Source organism: Muntiacus reevesi, chromosome 21 (genome assembly GCF_963930625.1).
Source record: "Muntiacus reevesi chromosome 21, mMunRee1.1, whole genome shotgun sequence".
Lineage (NCBI taxonomy): Eukaryota > Metazoa > Chordata > Mammalia > Artiodactyla > Cervidae > Muntiacus > Muntiacus reevesi.
The window spans coordinates 32226882-32241719 of NC_089269.1; the positions used below are offsets into that span (position 1 = coordinate 32226882).

Here is a 14838-nt window from a genome sequence, read left to right on the forward strand (position 1 = left end):
GGGTGTGGGATCTGCTGACTGGCTGGTCACTTCTGTTTTTGGTCTTGTTGCTGTTGTTCAGCTGCTAAGTCACGTTCAACTCTTTGCAGCCTTGTGAACTGGCCCACCAGGCTTCCTTCTCTTTTACCATCTCTTGGAGTTTGCTCAAATTCATATCCATTGAGTCAGTGATGCTCTCAAACCATCTCATCCTCTGATGCCGCCTTCTCCTTTTGTCTTCAATATTTTCCAGCATCAGGGTCTTTTCCAATGAGTCAACTCTTCACATTAGGTGACCAAAGTATTGGAGCTTCTGCAAAAGGCCCTCCAATGAATATTCAGGGTTGATTTGCTATAGAATTGACTGTTTTGATCTCTTTGCTGTCCAAGGGGCTCACAAGAGTCTTCTCCAGCCCCACACTCCCACCAAATCTCAGGTGAGTTAAGAGAATACAGAGACTTGGTGATCTTTTGTAAATAGCCAGGAAAAAAAAAAAAAAAAACACCCATCACAGGAGGATCAAAGGTGTGCCCTGAGAAGGCAGTCTCTTTCTCAGTTCTTAAATTGCACCCATTTTCTGTTGTTTGAAGAGTAAAGTTAATATGAAGAACTAGATTGTGATGTAAATGAATGTGAAAATGTTTCATTTACTTTTGGTTCTATTCATGTTTTTTATACAACCTTAAAAGAAAGTGGACTTCAAAAAATGAATTTCTGACTAAATTTTTGTCATCTATTTGACGTAATTAGGATCACACCATATATATGATTCCTAGAATTTTATTATTTTATTTATAAGGATGCATTTGTCATTGTTGTTCAAACCTGTAAGCAAATATAATTAAGAGTTGCATAGGTTTTAAGCATGAATATGCATTGGTTTGGGCTTCCCTGGTAGCTCAGCTGGTAAAAATCTGGCTGCAATGAAGGAGACCCTGGTTTGATTCCTGGGTCAGGATGATCCCCTAGAGAAGGGATAGGCTACCCACTCCAGTATTCTTGCCTGGAAAATTCCATAGACAGAGTACCCTGGCTGGTTAAAGCACATGGGGTTGCAAAAGAGTCAGACAGGACTGCACAACTAAGCATGTGTGCATCAATGCTCATGGTGTTGCGAACAGTGTAATGTAGGCGTAAAGAGATGAAGCAATGCAACCGGACTGTCTGGATTTCAACCCGAGTTCTGGCAATTATTCCCAGCATAGTCTAGGGTAGATTTATTAACCTCACTGAGCCTTAGTATCCTCATCTGTAAATTGGGGGCCGATAACACTACATATCTCTGTTGCTGTCAGCATTAAATGAGTCAAAATGTGTAAAGTCCTAGGAAAAATGTTATGAACACTGGGGCAATACTATTATTTCAGTACATTGTCATGCTGTGTCATTTATCTGTAGCTCTCCACAGCCATGCCTCTGTTTGAATTTCAGCTCTATTATCTATCATCTGTGACCTTGGGCAAATCATCTAACTTCTGTGAACTTCAGTTTTCTCATCTGTAGAACAAAGAGTGGCACATCTCTTCAGGATTGTTGTGTTGATCAAATACAAAATTAAAGATAGATTCCTTCTCAAAAGTCCTGGCATAAAGTAGATGCTCAATATATAATAACCTAATCTTTTTATATCCCTTCTGTCTAAAACGTAGTCTTCTGAGTAGTAAGTGGTCAAAAATATGTGTTGAATATCTGTTTACTAATCAAAGAGCTGGGCCACAATGTACTTATGTTGATGTAAATATAAAAGACCCAGATGGTCTTAGTGGTACACACTAATTTGATTATAGAAAAACACGTGTGTGGAATGAGATTGGTGAGAGTTAATGGGATTTCACCTTTACTTAAAGTTTACAATAAAAATAAATTCAGGCTTTAATTTTAATTTTTTTAACTATTTAAAAATAATTAAACCTGGGGGGTAAAAAGTAACAATAGGGTCTTGTAGTATTCTGGTGTGGATGGTCCCAATGATACAAGCAGCATGACAGAAGAAGCAGGGTGGTATATATTTTCCAGATCTTTCCAAGAGGCTTCAGATCTCACTCTCTTCTGACCTTTCCTTTGTAGATTTCCATGAATCAACAGCCTATTCAGTAGAGTCAGAATTGTATTTTTTCCCCCAAATAAATAGTTTTCATATAATACAAAAGATTTTCTTATAAATTGGGCCAATTTTTTTTTTAAAGAATATTTTTACATTACCACTCAAAGGACACAGATTCATCTTAAAGTAATATCTTGTTTTGACACACTTCCCTCCAAGTGAAATGCTTTCATTGTAATATATTTCACTAAAAACTTCTTCATGTTGAAGTGGTAAAATTTGCCTTGAATTTCTACGGACAAAGAGCACAGCTTCATTGGCTAGCTCATGAATTTCCCAGGATTTGACACTTTCTCTGTGTGGTAATGGTTACCCTGGTCTTGTTAATGGCCTCATCCATACGTGGACCTGGCAACAAGTGATTGGTTGGCTCTATAGTGGACTGACTTTGTGTTGAGGTAAGATAACCAATCTCCAAACAGCATTCAGCAGCAGCTGTTCACAGATGAAGACACTGTGCCCAAAGCAGGATGTGACATCCATGGAAGGGGTCGACAGTTCACCTGTCAGTACATGGATGGTATGAGTTGGCCATTGGGTACACTTACCTGTCTCCTACCAGGAACCAGTTCAGACTAGTTTTGAGTTCAGTCTATCTCTTCTATCTTGTACCTCATTTCTTTCTGTAGCAGAACTGCCATTTGGCTGGAAGTATATTTGAAACCATGATCTAAAGCCTGAAGAATTCACATGCCCCAAAGAAAGAGACCTTCAGGTACCAAGCTAACAAGAAGGCCTCTGGTCTTTGGCAAAGTGTCTTATGGGTCCAAGATTTCAGAGAAAATGTGCAAGTTAGAGCACATGCCACAGTATCATAATCAGAAAGAAAGGGAGACGTGGGCTTCATGGAACAGATCTTGGACAAGAAAAACATTTCAATGACAAAGTCAACTCTTGTAAAATTGGAAGTAGGTAAAAATGTCACCTAATTGTCTTTTGTCTCCTTCTAGTGGTTTTCCTCCTTCTAAAGTCTTGTTATGGTGGAATATGCACAGGACCGGAGATCAAGCACGCATTGGTTTGAATCCTGGCATTGGTCTAACTTTGGCTATGTTCTTTATCCTAAAAGACCCTCAACTTCTTCATATGTAAAAGGGAGACTGAAATATCTATGTCACAGGAATATGTGGAAAGAATCATGGCATGAAGCCATTAGCTTTTGGCAGACATTTAATATTAATAACATGGCTACAAACGACTTTCATGTACAGGGTCTGCCTAGTTCTAGGCAGGTCTAGATAGGGTATACCGAGTTCTAGGCCCTCAACAAACTGAGGTCTGCAAGCCGTCAATGGACTTTTTGATTTATTAACAGAATTGAGGTAGTATTTTTCATAGGTATAATAATTTAATAAGAGACATTTATGACACAGATTTCTCATTAATTTAAAAAATTTGAGCAGACTGAATCACAATGAAATACAATTTCACACCCACTACCCTGGCTACAGCCAAAGCAATGGAAAACAAGTGTTAGCTATAGTGTAGAGAAATTGGAGAATCCCATGGACAGCAGAGCCTGGTGACCTACAGTCCATGGGGTCGCAAAGAGTCGGACATGGCTGAGCGACTAACACACACACATACACACACACACACAGAAACTGTAACCCTTGTACATTGAAGGTGGATTATATTGTTTTTACTTTTAAAAATTTAGTAGGCTACACATTCACATGGTTCAGGTATAAAAGCAGGAAACACTGATAATTCTTACTCATTTCCCTGATCTCATCCATCTTGTTCTTTTCCACAGGTAACCACTGTTACTAATTTCTTAAGTAGCCTATCAGTATGGGTTTCTTTGGTGGCTCAGTGGTAAAGAATCCATCTGCAATGAGAAAGATGCAGGTTTAATCTCTGGGTTGGGAAGATCCCCTGGAGAAGGGAATGGCAACTCTCTCCAGTATTCTTACCTGGAGAATTCCATGGACAGAGGAGCCTGACAGGCTTTAACCATGGGGCCACAAAGACTTGGACACAACTGAGTGACTGAACAAACACAGACACATGCGTGCATTCTATCAGTATATCTATGCAAATACCAAGCAAGAATAAAGTTTCCTTATTCCTTCTTCCCACATACATGTATATTACTATATATGCACTGTTCTGTGTCATTTATCCATTTAAAGATACAAACGAGTGATATTGACATACCAGCCTATAATGAGTTGCCCCATTCGTTTATACTCCTGTATAATATTCTATCATGTTAATATGCCATAGTTACTTCAACCAGTTCCTTCTTGATAGAATTTGAGTTGTTTCGAACTTGTGATATTTAGAGTTTTTCAGTGTATAACTTTATATATATTTTCACTCATATGTGCAGTTTTTACTGTAGGATCAGTTCCCAAGGTCGGGATTGCTAAAACCAAAGGGTGATTGCACTTATAAGTTTGATTGTTGTTATTTAGTGCTTAATTCATGTCCAACTGTTTTAAGACCCCATGGACTGTAGCCCTCCCGGCTCCTCTGTCCATGGGATTTCCCAGGCAAGAATACTGGAGTGAGTTGCCATTTCCTTCTCCAGAGGATCTTTCTGACCCAGGGATTGAAGCTACATCCTCTGCATTGGCAGACAGATTCTTTACTACTGAGCCACCTAATTCTCCTCTGCCAGGGTGATACCCACCAACAAGCTATGAGGATTCCTGTTTGTTCAAAGTCACCAAAAAAAATGTGTTAAATTTTGGTTTTGCTAATCTCATTAGTGAAAAAATAGTATCTGAGTACATATATTTTTTAATTTACATTACCCTTATAAGAACAGTTTGGCATCTTTTTATATATTTAGAGGTCATTTATATTTCTTTTTCCATTGATCAAATAGTTTTCAGAACACAAAGGAATGAAAGACTAATAGCAGTTTTTCAGACAGGGACAGGTATAACGTCTGTCTAATTCTTTCCTCATTCCCCTGATATGTATACCTCCTTTCAGATATCCTGGGGGTGGGCAGAAAGAGCATTGCTTTTGGCAGCAGGGGGATGATGTCTGGGGGAGAAGACAGTCTGCCCTCTAAGTGCACTGGGTCACAATTAGTATGAAAAGTGAGTTTTGAGTCAATAAGTCTAATAAAACCACTTTGTCTAATATCCTACCAACCTTTTCATGCAATTTCCAAAGAGCTGCCTGTGAAAATCTGCTCAAGAAAGATGATCACCTGAGCTTGCAGATTTCATACTATATAGCCCCACAGTTTCTTGGGAGAAACCACAAAGCCATTCAATCATTCCCTTTGAGATGAGAATAAATAACAACAATGCCACATAAATAGCATCAGTTGGCTGTGGGGGCAAGCTGTCATTTCCAGGAGAGGGATGTGGTTTTATATCCAAGGGTGTACAGCATATAATCATATTAAAAATTCCCAAAGATAGCAGAAATTCAAATGGGTTGGTTTTGTCATTAAGCAGCCTGCAGGTGTTCCATTTAGATCAGATGCTACATTTACAAGCCAGAAGGAAAGAAGTGGGTTTTTGCTTAATTCACTGAATCTCAGAAGAAACTGAATTTTTTTTCCCCATACAAACTGGAATTTGCCTTAGACAAGCTTGACATATGGCCGGCCTGTGGTCTAACTTTGTCTGAGACTGTCACTCCACTCTTCCAAAGTTGCCAGGATCAGAGGCCAGAAGGAAAAATAATGGGTCTTTTCTAAGGCTCCTGGATGATATCTTCCCCACAATCTGTCCTGATGTGTTGCGGAAAGTGTCCATGGGGCTGAGGTCAGAGAAGAAAACAACAAACAAACAGAGGCACTGTTGAGTCCAGAAGTGGCTTTTGGAAAGATAAAATAACCAAGGGACATGATGGGTTCAGGACATCTGTAACCCACCTGGGCTGGATCAGCATTTCTAAGTTTTTAACCAAGAAATATTGATTTATGTTTATTATGCTTTATGGCACTTTAGAGCAATTTATAACACTTACATTAAGCAATGGATGGGCTGGGAGAAAAGCCAACATGGGCATGAAAAAAGATGAAGTGCTGTCAGGAATAGCAACTTTCAAGTATCAGGTGCAATTTCTTGCTTTTGCATCTTATCTGAACTGTTTAACATGAAGCAAGAAAATGATTATTGATTTTTAGGTTACACAAACAAAAAAAGAAAGAAGCTGAATAAACCTAAAGGAATTCTTAAAACACATAGCATACATATGTAATATATATATCCTGAACTACTACAAGCAAAAAAATGAAAATAAAGCCCTTCTCTATAGTCTTATTTTAAAAACACACTTAAGTAACACCATTATATAAAATAAAGAAAACAAACAGTACCTATAAAATATAAGTATTTTAAATATGAGTTATTTTAATAAAATGCAAACAATGCAGTGAAATACTATGGATATTTGCCAAAATAGTCTCTTTTCTTCTCTAATGAATTTTGATGAATCAGGAAAGACTTCAGAGACCAAAGACACTTTTCTTGTATGTGTCCCACAAGAGCAGTTCCAAGATTTAGCATCAAGTAAACAAATGAAAGTATGCAAAGTAGTCTCAAGAGACCACAGTAATGGGTTTTGAAAAATAGAGTTTTACAGATGTAGAAGTTGTTCATTCTTTTCATGATTATCGATTAGAATTATCAATAGTTATTGTAAGGAAACACTTTCAGAGCTAGAAAGTTGCCAAAAACATTTAATCTAATTAATTACTGTATCATTAGCAATTTTAAGTAGTGAAACATTTGCTTGGGTATATTACACATCTTAAAAACACAATCTTGGTTCAAAGAAGACCCCAGGCTAAGTAAGAATGAACTAGAAGTTGGGAGCGAGGTGGCTCACAGTGAAATTTGGGGGGAATGGATATAATTTTCAATAATTTTAACTTGGAATTTTTCCTTTAGGAGAACGTCTATGATTCTGCAAAAGTCTTAGAGGCAACACAGAGTTGGGTTTTGAGTTTGCAAAGGCATGAGTAAAGTGATTTGATGATATAAGGAGATGCAGTTCCAAGAAACTGAGGAAAACATCAGAAAGTTTGGGTTGGGTGGATGAGAGATGGAATAAAAAATCGCTGATAAAATTGATACTAATAGCAGGAAGTAAGTATGGTTTTAGCAGACAAAGGGATACTAGCATGGAACACTGAAGACAAGATTAGACATTACTTCATTACCTGTGAAAAAAACAAACAAAATGTTTAGAAGGGAGAAAGCTGGGTGTAAGGATAAAGGAAAAACTATGAAAGAGTAGACCTTGATAGAAATTTATTCAGCTTGATTTGGTGAAAATCTGGTACCAAACAGGGAAATGAGTGTGCCCAAGAAGGAATGTGTGTGTGTGTTAACTGCTCAATCATGTCTGTATCTTTGTGACCTCATGGACTGTATGTAGCCCACCAGGCTCTTCTGTCCATGGAATTCTCCAGCAAGAACACTGGAGTGGGTAGCCATTTCCTTCTCCAAAGGAGGAATATGTGTCCCAATTATCTAACATTCTGACATTTCTCATTTCAATAACAACACCAAATTCCACTGACTGGTTTGCACTGTAGAATTTAGGTAGGCAGTCAAGGCCTTCAAAGTGTGGTCCTAATATAAAGCTCCAGTGACATTTCCCCAAAGTCCCCATCATTCCAGTCAATCTATTGCATGTGTCCTCAAAACACACTTTTGGTGGAGTGTATTCATTGATTATTAATGGATTCTTGGGTACTTCATTCAATTGTCATTCCTCCAATTCCTTCCCATTCCTCCCCACCCCTCCCTTCGTCTCTGGAACCCTAACACATCCTCACACATGGATTCTCTTTTTTTAGGGTCCTGCTGTTCTGTAAGCAATCCTCTTGGGTAAGATCCTTTCAGAATGGCTGAAGGCCAGCTTCATGTGCCCCATGGGGAAACGGAGCCTGTTGGGGAAAGTCCCAGTTCCCTCCCAGCACCCCCCTTGCTCTGCCACCCAGTTGGGAGGTTTAGTTTGTTCTGTTGCCTTTAAATTTCTTAAGGTTGTATTTGCCCTCATTCCTCATTCCTATGCTCTCTTCAGTTCCCAGAATACAAATCAAGCTGTCCACTCAAAACTCAGACTTGGCTTGAGAAGGTGGAGTGGAGCACTCTGATTACCCCTTCTTCTTCAACCATTCTGTTTTCCTGGCTGCTATGTCAATTTCCTAGGCTAGCAGAATCAGTTTCACACTCTTATCATGCTCTTTGCTAGGTGAGGGGGAGGTCTGTCCCCTCACGTCACTCGGGCATATTTACTTTCAGCTTTTGGTGCTTCAGACAAAGCTGAGTTTAATGTCCTGTTACACTTAAATATTTAAGTGCATTTAATGTCTTGTTCTTGCATAATATTAGAGGCAGAATGTCTCTTTGGTGTTCTCGCATATATTTTTCTGAGGAATTTCTTACTGTGTCAGTCATTCCTCCTTGAATTAAACATACTTACTGGTGTGGATACTGAATATTCATTGGAAAGACTGATGCTGATGCTGAAGCTCCAATACTTTGGCCACCTAATGTGAAGAGCCGACTCATTGGAAAAGACCCTGATGCTGGAAAAGATTGAGGGCAGAAGGAGAAGGGGATTACAGAGGATGAGATGGTTGGATGGTATCATCTACTCAATGGATATGAGTTGAGCAAGTCCTGGGAGATGATGAAGGACAGGGAAGTCTGGCAAACACTTCATTTTCAGTGTTAACTTCTAGGATAGTTTCAGAATTCAGTGCTGTAAAATGATGACTGGATAGTCAGTAGGAAGAAAATGGCAGAAATTACTTCATTAACTGAACCTAGGGATAAATGGTGACCAAGAATCATATCATTAAGATACAGTTGAAAGCAGAAATTAGGTAAAAGACAAAAAGACATAGTTATTTTTTTTGTGAGTGTGTATGTATCGATGGCTTGCTTAATTCAGGGTTGATAACACGAGGACATGATTGTGAATGTAGAGACAAGAGCCTGTAATGGGACATCTGAATGAAGTCTCCAAAAAAATGAAGTGAGTGTGGCTTACAGCATTGTGTGCTTGAGTCGGGGATGGGGGGTACAGGTAGGACACAGAGTTTAAAAAATTAAGATATTTTATACTCAATGTCTCTTTAGGCAGTCAATGTATAATCATCCTATTCTAACAATAAAACAGGAGCTTAAAGGAGATAATCTGGCCATGATTGTGGTGTGGGAGTGAAAGTTGGTGCCTTGTGCAGCTAAAACTTGCAAAGAAATATATCTGCTGAAACCCCAAGGGTTTAGCAAGGGCTTGAGGTTAAAAAAACATTAAAGAGGTTCCAATGAAGTGCTAAAATAGGAAGAGCCCTTAAAGCCAGGTTTTGGGAACTGAAAGTACTGGACGATTAAAGAGCTGAGTGTAGCAGGTCAAGTAGGAAAACCTGAGTGAAAGTGAAAGTGAAGTCGTCTCCAACTCTTTGCAAACCCATGGACTGTAACCTACCAGGCTCCTCAGTCCATGGACTTTTCCAGGCAAGAATACTGGAATGGGCTGTCATTTCCTTCTCCAAGGGATCTCCCTGACCCAGGGATTGAACCTGGGTCTCCTGCATTGCAGGCAGACGCTTTACCATCTGAGCTACCAGGGAAGTCTGAGGGTGATAGGCAAATATCTGAGATGAGTCTGATGGTCATAGTAGGATTCTACAATCTCTGAACCATGCAGAGTGAGTCGATCAGTTTCATTTAAAGAGCCTAATGATAAGTTGCTTTTCACTGAGTGATTTTCATTCAGTATAGCTAGAAGTTGTAGGGACAGAAAATTTCTGGAATTGGAATATTCCCATTGTCCTAAATAATCTACCTTGATAGACCTGATATTTTCTGAGTTAGATGCTTCTAAGTTATCTGATGGAGAAGTGATAGATCAAGTCAACCAAAGCATTGACTTGATCCCTTGAAACCTGAGTTTCTAGATCTGTTTTAAATCTTCCAAGAGGTCTCAGTCTGGGTGACCAAAGGAGGTCTTGATCATGGAAAGCTTTGCTCTAGGTGATTAACTTTGGTCAATGTTATTTCCTTAAGACATCAATCGTGGGAAGGAATTTCCTACTTCCTTCAAAGTCAGAATCCTTCATGTCTACTTATGCAGGATAGAGTAGACCAGGACCCAGGAAATGTTAACCCAGATTTGAAATGTCAGCATATTACAGATGTGTCTAGAACCAGGCAAACTGTTTCCTTTCTCAGAGAGGTCATTTCTACCATAAATTTAAAAAAAAAAACAAAAAGGAAAATAGTCATTGGTAATCAGCAGTGGACCTCATAAATTACTGCATATCTCTAATTATCTTCAGGGACATTCCACCACTTTGTGGTCCTATATCATATTATCATGTTGGCCAGACAAAACATGGCCTAGAAACTCCATTAGGGTTCTTGAGCACACCTTTTTTAAGGCTGGTCCTGGGGTAGTGCTCTTGCTTAGACCCAAGGTTCTTGTAAGACTAGATTCATTAAACAGATCAGGATCTTGTCTAGACAAATGATGATGAGTCCTTGCTTGAAGGCACCTTGCTGGGGGAACGACACCAGTCTAATGGCATTCAGCATTGCTAAGGGATGTCTGGGTGTCTGCCTTTCACTCAATGTCCTTCCAGACCCAGACAAGGTTGTAGGTGCCCCGAATATCCAATAATCCATGCACCAGAGAAGCAGGAAGAGGCCATAGCACCTGGATGATGTGTCTAATTTGGCTTGATCTAAGGCATGAGTTTGAGTAAACTCCAGGAGTTGGTGATGGACAGGGAGGCCTGGCATACACATGGCAATTCATGGGGTCGCAAAGAGTTGGACACGACTGAGTGACTGAACTGAACTGAACTGAACTGAAGGAATTGGAGAAGGTAGAAGAGGAGGCAAAGTTCTTAATGATTTCTGCAGGTGTGGAGAAATCACAACCAGTATCATGTGACCTCAGCATGAGACTGAAGCAAGGTCCAAGGATGGGTCATCTGAGTGTGCAACCTAGACTCAGGTACAGAAGAACGATAGCTGCCCTGAAGTGGGACTTCTGCATAGAAGCCACATAAATGGATGATGACAGGGGATGAGAAATGACTTTAGGGCAACCAGAGAGAAGGCATTTGACAGGTTGAAGAGCATCCCAACCAGGCTCCGATAGCAGGGATCTGGGAGGTGACTGTAGGTGCCAAACAAACTGAAAGGGAGAGAGCATTCAGACCCTGCATGAACCCCGAGAACAGAATGGAACTGCAGAGGCAATTTCAGGGTTGATACTCCAAGGGGTCACAGCAACTAGAGAGCATTCTTTTACCATCAGAAATGATCTCAGTTCTTTCCATTTCCCGTGTATAATCTTCCCATGCTTTCAGCAAGAGGAAAGTGTTCCTTCTTTTAAACAATAAAAATTGTGTTTAACTTCAGCTAGTTAGTCACCTGTCTTATTGGAACACTTACTTTATAAACCGGATTCCCTCTTCTCCTCCCCAGTGGTACTAGTTGCTTCTTTTTGTTTTCATTTTTGTACCCAGAGACTCATTTTAGGCAAGGTCTCACTGTGTATCAAAGAATGCCAATTTCTGGCTTCTTTGCCAAAAAAATTCTTGCCAAATGGAGATCAGTTTTGAGAAACCAAAGATAAATGTAAGCATCTTAAAGATTTAATTGTATTATTTCCCTCTTTATACTTTGATTACTTTGACAGATGGGACCTTCACAATATACTCATTGTTCGGCTGGAAACCCCATGAAGCTGTAACCTGAACCCTTTGTCCTGAGGCCATTCGAAGGCAGCTCCATCCAAGGGTGTCTGTGGACCCCAGCAGAGAGAGGGGGGAAAGAGTCATTAAGCCCCTTGAAATTGCTTTTAGTGCACTGGAAAGTGGTCGGGCCATTTCAGGCCATTGCAGTGTGGCAGAATGCCCAACTGTCTACGTCAAGCAGTGTTTATAAATTAGAAATTACCAGCCATTTGGTTCCTTGCTGATCATTCCGAGTCCTAGAAGACTGTGCCGACGTGCCTGGGGCAGTATTGTTACTGGACCAAACAAAGCGTAGCTCTTGGTTAATCAGTCATGATTTGTCTATCTGGTGGTATGATTGGAAAAAGACTTGAAAGTGCATGTCTCTTCAGTCGCAGTGCTATGCGGCTAATTATTCCAACTAAAAGAAATCATGAAAAGAGTTATTTGAAAATTCTGTTGCCAAGCATAGAAACTGACCATAAAATTCGGAGACAGAGATAGTCCCATGTGATTGTCTCCAGATGTATCTTACTCACGTGGTCAAAAAAGATTTGCTGAGCACCTACTATGTGTCAGACATGAAGCACCTCCCCCACTTGCCATTTTTTTCTAATTGAGTCATTACTAAGTACTTGAAACTATTTTAAGCCTTTTATGTATATGAACAGATTCAATCTTTAAAACAACCCTGGGAGAAAGATATGCTTAATTATCCTCTTTTACAGTTGAAAAAACAAGCTCAGATGGTTCTGCAAGCTAGCCGGGGGGTGGGGCCCACAGCCAGCAAGCTGTGGAGCTCTGACATGAATACAGCAGAGATCAATCATCTTTGGTTTTTCTAGATGTCTTGACCACGTGCCCACTGGTGGTGAAACTGGGGGCTAGTGACAATGGCAGCCTCTGGATTTGCTTAGCGTTTCTGGTACACTCCTGTGGCCAGTCCAGACAATCCCTCCAAGGTCTACCTTTTCCTCTCTAGGGAGGCTGGAGCAACTGGGAACCAGTAGCTGCCCATCCCCAGCCCAGGCCAGGAACCCTTGCGTGTGATCCATGGCCACATGGTCAGATGTGGTTAGATACCCCTGAAGTCAAGCCAACTTCCTCAGTCTCCCCATCACTCCTTGTCATCTTGAAAACCAGTCCTGCCATGACTTTTGCATTCACTTCCTAGCCCGGTAGCAGACCACTGCTAACTGCTCTGGTGTCACTGGAGTGAAAGGAAGAGAAAATATTTTGACCAAAGGCCAAATGGCCAGAAAGAAACAACGAAATAGACTTCAATTAAATGTGGCAGCTTGAACACATATGCTTATCTCCCCAAAGCCCCCAAATGACAAGATCCAAGAGAAGAAGAGCAGATAAAAAAGCAGATGAGTCATGGGCAAGTGGTAACTCAAGGCAATTTGACCTTTCTGGAAGTTTACATGCCTGATGGAGAGAAGCCAAGGGCAATCACAGCTCAGGAACTGGAGGCATCAGGCAACACAGAAAGAGGAGGAGGGAAGGAGGCTAACCCCAAATGGACCGATTGAAAACATGTAGGGAATTGTTGGACCCTCAGATGCCTTTCCTCATTTACACAGTTGATCAATTGCCCCTCCAGACTCCAGGAGAAATGAAGTTATCAAGAGTCTCATCAGCGTGAAGCTCTGGCCTGGTGGACACCAGACACGCTGTCTGCAGTAGGGAGGCCAGCTCTAAAGTGAAGGCATTAAGTAATCGTCTGCATTCTAAATGGTGACATGCCTGGGTCACACTTTCTCCCACCTTCTCCCAGAGATCCCAGGTCACAGCAGCCAGACTTCCATCCTACTTGGCAGGAGAACAGAGGATCAGTTTCAGCAGAATTTACCAGTCTGAAAGAAGACATTTGCAATCCATAAACCTGGTCTTTCTTAGCTTACTCAACTTTTTTAGATCCTTACTCTGAAATGGAATGATATTCTAGTGATTTGAGAAAAATCAAGGAAGACAAATTATTCAGAAAATGGGATGAGAGAGAAGCTAGGGGAATTCCCGAGTTGTAGTTAAAGGAAAGTCCCAGGAATATAACTGTGCCAAGAGTAATGGAGTGACAAATACAGGTCAGAATGGGAAAACAGAGGGTTCTAGGAGGCTTTTACCAAGAAAACTGTAAAATTACTATGCTCAGCTGCATTCATAGTTTAGACTCAAGCAAACAGATTATGGTACATTAACAACAGAGTCATTATATAATTATTATATAAGTCCAAATAATTATATATAGTCATATGTAATCATTATGCTCAAATAAATGTCATAATTGTTAAATCCAGGAAAAAACTAAAAGTTACACAAGTAAGGATGGGTAACTATATATACATTTATAACTATGAGTCTCAAAGTGAACAAAAATTATATTTACATATGACAATGCAGACATTCAGTGCTGATTTTAAAACATATTATGCAGGTATTATGGAAAGACTGGGGGAAGGAAAGTATGCAGGATGCCATTGACATAAGACCACTAAATCCTAGGGCTTTTTTCAGTTCAGTTCAGTTGCTCAGTTGTGTCCGACTCTTTGCAACCCCATGGACTTTTTTAGAAGGATGTAAACAGAAAATTTATAAAAATGGAAAAAGAAGTCTAGAAATTGTTTTAGTTAAAAGAATGATATCACCTGCCTTTTTAAACTAAGTGCATATATTAGATGGAAAGAAAAGTGAGGTGAGAAGCAAGGAGAAATAAAGAGCAGGGAGAAAGAGAGGAAATGAGGGAGGGAAGGACAGGGTGGAAGGGTGGGAAGAAGAAGGAAGAGGAAAGATGGGAAGAACGTACCTTCTCATTAGAGAGGTTTCCAATCAACCGGTACCCAGGGCTTTAGGTTTTTGAAGGATGGAGGGATGAGTTCACCAGGGCAGTCAGGGCAGGTGTGATTTAGACCAGTGTCGAGGCTTCTGGAGAGGGATTACGTAGCTGGGAGTCACAGTGTGAGGGAGTCACTGAAGCAAGCTGGCACACCATGCATCCAAGGCCTCTGGTAGCCTATTGAAAAATGCCTTCGTATAAAATGCAAAGACATCCCTCAAGATTTGGTAATCATTTAA

At 40.3% G+C, this 14838-nt stretch overlaps 1 non-coding gene across 1 annotated transcript; it reads right to left on the reverse strand.

Moving 5' to 3' along the window:
• Positions 1-9575: 9575 nt before the first annotated feature.
• On the reverse strand, positions 9576-9648 carry TRNAC-GCA (transfer RNA cysteine (anticodon GCA)). The gene has a single exon. It is a non-coding gene; the product is annotated as a tRNA-Cys (tRNA).
• Positions 9649-14838: the final 5190 nt, after the last annotated feature.